The sequence below is a fragment of the Mesocricetus auratus genome, unplaced genomic scaffold (assembly GCF_017639785.1).
Source record: "Mesocricetus auratus isolate SY011 unplaced genomic scaffold, BCM_Maur_2.0 Super-Scaffold_100004, whole genome shotgun sequence".
Classification (NCBI taxonomy): Eukaryota; Metazoa; Chordata; class Mammalia; order Rodentia; family Cricetidae; genus Mesocricetus; species Mesocricetus auratus.
The window spans coordinates 79,321,090-79,328,957 of NW_024429189.1; the positions used below are offsets into that span (position 1 = coordinate 79,321,090).

General features: G+C 41.0%; 1 protein-coding gene across 1 annotated transcript in view; it reads right to left on the bottom strand.

The window, feature by feature from the left end:
• Nucleotides 1-2,119, bottom strand: part of Chrm5 (cholinergic receptor muscarinic 5) — a 57,268-nt gene extending 55,149 nt beyond the window's left edge. The window contains exon 1 of the mRNA XM_040746009.1: nucleotides 1,360-2,119. The gene's annotated coding sequence lies outside the window, so the exon portion shown is untranslated. The remainder of the gene's footprint in view (nucleotides 1-1,359) is intronic.
• Nucleotides 2,120-7,868: the final 5,749 nt, after the last annotated feature.

Here is a 7,868-nt window from a genome sequence, read left to right on the forward strand (position 1 = left end):
AGACTGTTATGTAAGTTTGCAATTCATAGTCTTTTTTTTTTCTTTTTCTGAAACACATTGGTGTAGTTGACAGTCAAGTCACTATGTGTATTGGAATTACTGCTTGCCTTTGTTACTTGAAAAATGGTAAGTTAGAGCTATAATGACTTCAGATGCAAAAGGTGTGATACTTAAAGTTATTTATGCAGTCTCTTGAAAAGAGTTAGAGGAGTTGTGTATCTCACTGTCTTAGTTAAAAAATGAAAACAAGGAGTTCAATGAAATGGAGCAGTTTTCCTCCTTCCTGTTACTCTGTGTGGGGTTGGAACTCAGGCCCTGCATAGGCCAGGCAAGTGGTCTGACTACTCAGGATCCATCTCTCCAGTGCTCATGCTTGTTTTTAGAATAACAGCTTTGGCTAGTTTTTCTTGGATTAGCAAATTTCTTTAGTTAGGTGTGGTGTGCATTTGTTGTTTTTCTTATCTCCACCCTTGCAAGCTAGTAGAAACATGACTGTCTTAGGGCTTTTTGTAAGATTTTTGAACCTGACTTTTCAATTGAACTTAGCAATGACTTCATACTAGTGAAGTTTTATGGAAGGAATTAAGATGTCTTCAGGTGAAGACGGCTGATGATTCCTTTCTGTGATTTTTACATGGAAAGTGTCTTTGGGAGCCTCACTCTGGAGTGAGTGCTAGGTAGTTTTCTACAAGGCACCCTTTAAATTTCTTCTATGGCTTCATTAGTCCTTTGCATTTTTTAGTTTGGACCACCAGCCTGGATGGAAACTTTTGAGGTTTTAATGTACCAGATTTCTTTTTGTTCTGCTCTTAAATGTCCTCATTTGCTCTGCTATCTTTAGGGTAGATTCACCCCACTGGAGGTTGCTTCCATCATTGTGAATGAGAGTGACATCACGCTTTAGGTTTTTTTGTTTTGCTGAGAATTAAAGTCAGTCATTGAGCTTTTTAAAAACATCAACAGAGTGTGGCTCGCCATGCCTGTGAATCCCTCCTTCCCCCCAAGTTCCCTGGCGAGCTTGGTGAAACCCTCTGTGGGTGCCTCTTAGAAAGCTTCCTGCACTCTTCTCAAGCTTTCAAGTTACTAAATAAAATTATAATTCTACAAACATAAAGAAAAAGATGGGGTCATTCGGTGAAAAAATGAATGGGATTCGCAAGCCATGTTATTGTCGAGTTGTGAGTGGCTAAGATGCAGCCTAAGTAGAAACAGGTGTTTACCTCAGAAGGTTTCAATCTGCATAAAAGCTTAAGGGAGAAAGAACCACATGAAATTCAGCTCTCCTGGCTCACCCACTGCAGGAGCAGGCTTCATTCCAGTCACCAAGCTATGAATTAATGTTATAAAATCACATCTTACCTGGTAGCAGTCGGCTGAAGCTCAGTGAGGAGTGGTAAGCTCTCATTCTCGAAATGCCTGGTCGGCTGTGCTGTGGTGATCTCTTTCACCCCTGTGTCTTCCTTCTTGCAGCATCTCTCAGGCCCGCTAATCCCGTGGTGTTAGTTAGGACAGTTCACAGCAAGGTGAAGACTCCATTTGGGTAGGATTATGGAACTCAAAGGGTGAATTTTGCCTTTATCAGATAACAGCAGTTGATCTGACCACAGTGCTCAGGACTTATTAAAAATTCATTGGCTCTCTCGGCAGTGAGAAATCCTGATGACTCCTGCAGATGTTTTACGCTCTGGAAAAGTTCTGCTCACCTGTAATTCACAATCACACACGTTCCCAAATGATGCTGCTCTAACATTGTTGTGTGTTCCAGAAGCACAGATGTTCTCTAGCACCTTCTGCTTCCCTTGGCTTTTCTCCTGAACAACTTTCCGTCCTCAGCCTCCTGTCTGCAGAGGTGAAGAATTTCCTCTCTTCCCGGGTGCTTCTGTTAACACGTCGCTCTAGTGGTTTCTGAGTGGTGAGGGAAAAATCCAAAAGGAAGAACAGCTTTATCATATCCCAGACACTGAACATGAATGAAGCGCTGATAGGATCCGTTCAAACCAGACAGCCAAGTGGTGGGATGCCGCTCTCATACATAATGAACCCATTAATTACTCCTCCCGATGGACAGCGATGTTCCCTGGCAGGAAGAGGGAAGGGAGCAGAGGGGCGTGTGCTGTTCACTAGGTGCTCTCTGAGCAGCTTGTCACTGAGGAGGAATCCAGGGGAGGCTGTAGCTCTGGAGTGTGATCAGGTAGACCAGGCAAGAGTTATTTTGACAGACAGTTAGATGACGTATTTTGGAAGGAAGAAAAGAGAGCTTAGCTTAGCAAGAGGTAGCTGGAATGCAGTCCCCGGATGTCTTGCGAATGGCATCTCTCCTGCTGGAAACATGTCCTACCTTTGCCTTGCAGCATTGCAGAGGTTCTGTCCAGCTGTGTGTTCATTGTGTAGTTTTCTGAAAGAACTTTTCAGAGGTCTTAGATGGTAAGCATATACTGTGAGTAAAAAAAAAAAAAAACAACAACAAAAAAGACAGTGACAAGGAAAGGCTTTCCTTAATAAAAAACTCCCATGTTCTTATATATCTTTTGGGCACGTGTGTTTTTGTGTTGTAGTAAAGCATTACAAATCACTTGGTATAAAATGTATTGAATGGTCTTCTACCAGCTCTCTTTAAACTACATGAAATTCTGATCAGCTATATAAAGTATAGATATAAAAATGCCAGTATCATAATTTTTTCTACTTTAGTTGTTAAATCTGGCAAGGGCCTTTCACCCACTTCTCAGTGGAGCCCTTTTAGGACTATGACTCGCCACGAGGATGTTTTAATTGTTGAAAACTTCAAGCTTGAACAAAGGTGAAAGGAAACAGATAGATTCCCTATACACCCATTGCCCTGGTTCAATAACGCCCAGTTTTTTCCTCTTTATTGAAATACTTTAAAGGAAATTTCATTTATTTCTGCTTAACTGTATATAGTTTAAAACTACACAAGTCCTTTTCAGATGTTCTGTGTGGTCATCCACTAGCCACTCTACTCGAAATTCCTTGTTTCTCAGAAGCTTTCTCTTTTCCTAGGGTTTCTCAAGTGAGAATCCAAAGTGTACACTCATCCTTAGCTGTCAACATTAGAAACTTAAATCCTGAGATAACTGCATATGAGAAACAAGTAATTTTAATTTCATAATACCTTCCATGCTAATTTGTGTAGCATGAATATACAAGAGAAAATATCTCTGTTACTTTCTTGAACCCTTGTCTACTTAACACTGCTGCTATAATACTAAAAAGCATTATAATTTTGGAGGCATGGAGAGATGGCTCAGTGGTTAGGAGTATGTATTGCTCTTAAGAAGATCTGAACACCCATAATCCCAGTACCCATATTGGACAGGTTACAACTACCTGTAACTCCAACTGTGGGATCTGACACCTCTGCTTACCCCGTGCTCCTGTACTTGGGTCTCTGCACTCATGTACACATACCGCCTCCACACACATAAACATAATTAAGAAAATAGATCCTTTGAAAATTTGCTGTTGGATTGCTTCATTGCTTCCTGGGGATTTTCTGGAATGCAAGATCATGTCCCAATGTCTTGAAGTTATTTTAGGGGCTGGGCAAATGCAGTCAAATATAGTTGCTGCTGAGTAACACCACCTTGCTTGTTTTCTTACCAAACACAGTAGATGCTTCTGAAGTGAATACTCCAAAGTTTCACCATTGGTCTGGAACAGAGTTCTGTGAGGTAAAGACCTAGTCAGTAAGGCTATGGTGTTCATGAGGACCAGTGACTACGGCGCCACACATCTTTCTCATGCCTGCTGTTCTTCTCTGTGAGTTTTTCTTCCTACACTTGTGAACACCCAGCTCCTAATCAGACAGCGTTTGGTTGTCTGCTTAACTTTTCCAGGAGTGCAGGAGCATGAAGTTTGAGAAAGCTGTGTGCCGCTCCTCCTCTGCCGAAGTGTATTGTCATTCACACTCTCTTCTGTCTTCTCACTTCGCCTCCCTAGGTGGCTGGATGAATGAGAAATGAGAAGGTGACATATGGGGAACCATTAAAAGAACATGGACGGAAATTGTTTTTCTGTGCCCACCTGGGCTTACAGCCAATGCCAAGTGCTTCCAGCTATGGAATGCCCCTCTTGCAAGGTGTTCATAAATCATAGGTGGCACACTGCCAAGGTCCTCACTCTGTTGTTATGGTGTGAATGCTTAGTAACTCTGTGTAGCATTTTTACATGATCTCAATCATGCCTTGTCTCTTCTTAAATTAAGTTGTATGTGTTTATTACCTATACATGTGCCAGTCATTTATAGAAGGCCCAGGCAGTAGTACTATGACATACATACATACAAACAAACATACATACATACATACATACATACATACATGCATGCATGTGTGCACACACACTATATATAGTTAAAGCAGAAAGATGAGTCAAAATGCTGCTTTCGTCTTTCTAGGTGGTCTGTAATTATCCTTGTCATTTATAATGTACACTCGGCCTCAGGAAGGCGTTTTCCTATTGGGAAGTTTATGTGATTAATTGGTGAAAAGAGAGGCTGCACAGGGAGCAGGAATAGATTGCATGCTTTAGGTCTAAGTTCCTCCGCTATTTCAAATCATGATCTCCCAGTAGCCTGGCTATAAACTAAATTAGAAGCAAAACTGACTCATTTGGTGACCAAGATTGTTCCAAACCCAAAAGAGGCTGTCATCTTTTCACTTGGTGTGGGACCCTCGTCCGTGGAATAGAACCACTTACATTTAGGGTGGGTCTTCCTACACCAGTCAACCTAATTTAGATTATTCCTTGCATGCATGCTTGTTTCCATGGTGATTCTAAATCTTGTCAAGTTGGCTATTAAAGCATATCTAGTATTGATCTTGTTTATAGAATGCTACATTTACGTTCTCAGCTGTACATAGTTCTCTTCCCAACTAGGAAGATGTTGGGCTGTGGTATGGTCAAGACAATGGCTCCAGTGGCCAGCAGGCTCCCTTCATTCCTTACTGAGAGTGAGGGGTGTTTTTGATGCACCAGATTCCCATTATCATTTTAAATAGCAGCTCTTCTCCAGCATGACCAACATGCTATCAAATGAAACCTGAAGTTTCTCTGGGATCCCAGATGACACGTGGTGTTGAGAGGTGACCCTTTTTGAGAAGATGGTGCAAATTTAAAGAGAAGGGATGGTTTCTTCCTCTCATGTTTTGAATTTAAAAAGGAGTGTCACTTTTTTTTAACTTTCTGTTTCTTCATGATCTCCCAAAAAGCAGTGTATTTTAAAATGCCATACATGGATCACTGTTTTTTTTCACACGTGTATATGTGTGCACTCTTGTTGTATATTTGTGTTTGCTTGTGTGTGGCAGATGTGTGTATGGGTGCACATAAATTTGTATGAGCTACCAATGTTTCCCTTGCTAGTTCCTCACCTTACTCACCAAGGCAGGATCTATCAGTTGAACTCAGAGCTCGCCAGTATTGCTGGTATAGCTAGCCAGATCACTCTGGGAAATCCTTATTTCAAATGCTAGAAATACACCTACCACACATTGTGTGGGATCTGGGGATCCAAACTGTTCTTCATGAATGTTGGCAAGTGTTTTAACCATGAAGCCAGGCATTCAGTTAGCTAAATTTCATTGAAAATTTAAAAAGTGAGATTATAAGGAGATTTAATCCTTATAATAAAGTTGGCCAAAACAATTACATCCCTCCTATTGATCATATCTGAATAAACCAAGAGAGTATTTTCATCTTCAAACGTGGATTTCAGAAACACTTCTAAATTTCTTGAGGCATTCGTCTGTCGTTGCATCTCTAGTTTCTGGGCTTCAGACTTTGACTGTCTTTAACCTTTTTCTCCGGTGAACTGCAGTCAACCACTAGAGGTCTCCAGACCTCACTTCAGGAAGCTCTGATTTTACAGCCTAGCGCACAGAATGGATACCTCCAGGAGACATTGGTTACTAAGATTTATGAAGTATTCCTTTATGTTCCAGGTTCCCAGAACTTTACTGTGGCCTGATCATAGCTTTTAAAAAGGGTGGGGTCTCTGCCCTAATAGGGACAGATTCATAGGACCACATGTGACCCCAACCACAGCATGGACTTTGCATGCTAAGTGCCAGGTCCTTGAGATTTGCAGATTTGTCAGAGCTCCTAGAATACTCTCTAGATATTCATTCACAGTAAGGTCGCTCCTGGCCTCTGGTGCTGGGACCCTGCCCCTTTATTAGCCAGGAGCCGTTCTCTGTGCTAGGCTTCTTGAGTGGGCTCTGGCTTTTGTTTCTGTCAGCAGCTTTATGTATCTAATCTTCAGGGAATCTATTCACACATACACACACACCCCCTCTGTGACTAGGCCTCACAGAAGTTTGCTGTTTTATTCTAGAGAATTTTTGTTGTTGTTTGTGTCTTTGTCCCACTTGAACCTCTGGTTGCATAGAGTCTTTGAAATAGAAACATATCACAAGGTAGTGTGCCTCTCTTAGTGACCCATAAAAAGCACTGGGTGTAATGGCTGTCATGTATGAGGCAAATGCTTAATGGGCACCAGCAGTTGTCATTATCACAATGGAATGTAAAATACTATTACTTCTGGAAGGCACTGAAAAGAAAATGTAGCTCTTTCCCCCATTTCACACAGTAAATGCTGGAGCTCTGTCCTTTCTCAAGTGGGTGCATAACCTGTTCTCTTCAGTGCTACATATATTAGGAGGTCTTCAACTTGGTGCAGTTAGTATCAACTTAATCATCACACTCTTTCATAAGAATTTATTTATGGATAAATATTTTGAACTGGATTGTAATCAGTGGTTTCAAACAATTTCAAGGATGGCTTTAGAAGGCAGTCAGCAAAGTGATGATACAGAAAGCCTGGCAATTAGGTCATCTCTTATAACAGAGGTTCCATAGACAAATTGAAAAGTTATTGGTTAGTCATTTTTTAGATGATGGATCTATTTCTAAACATATACCACTGAACATATATCAAAAAGAATGAAATTCTGTCATTTGCGACAATATGGCTGGAACTAAGGTTATTATGTAAAATAAGTTACACGCAGACAACTTTATGTGACCTTACCTGTGAGGACTGGGGAGAGTAGGCAATGACAATAAGGTCTGTAGTGCTATTTCATGGTAGTGTAACTATTGACTAATGTACCATGCATTTCAGCAAACAGTAAGAGGGGACTTGGAAAATCTTCCTAATAAAAAGATGCTTGAAGAACTCAACATGTTTAATATGATTCAAACATTATGTAACATATCCATGTGTAAAACATGTGATGAAAACACATGGATATGATTACTATAGGTGCAGATTGTAAAACAACATTGGTGATTCTTCAGGAGTTAGGACATTTTTCATTTACTAAGTTTTGTGAATTATTTGAAGAGTGCATGAGAGAGACTAGCCTCAAGATTAGGTAGTATTACATAAAGTCATTAGGGATGGCTTGGGTAGAAGAGAGAAATAGAGACTTTAGTGTCATCATGAGGGTATGCAGGAATAAAGGGGGTACAGTACAGCAAGGCTTCAAGCTGGGGGACTGAGTGATTTAATTTGTTTCTTGTTATTGTTTTTCAAGATAGGATTTCTGTATGTAGCTCGACTGTCCTGGAACTCACTTTGTACACCAGACTGGCCTTGAACTCACAAAGATCCACCTGCCTCTGCCTCTGCCTTGCTAGTGCTGGACTTAACATGTTTTTAAAGGATCTCTCCGAGTCTTGTGGTGCATTAAGAAATCAGCAGACTTTTTGGTTCTCTGGCTCTTACAGTCTCTCTGCTCCTTTTCCACTATGGTTGCTGAGCTTTCGGTGTAGGAGTTGTGTTGAGAATGTATCCACTGGGGCTGGGCATCTAACCATCAGTTGATGTCTGCATCTTGACCAGC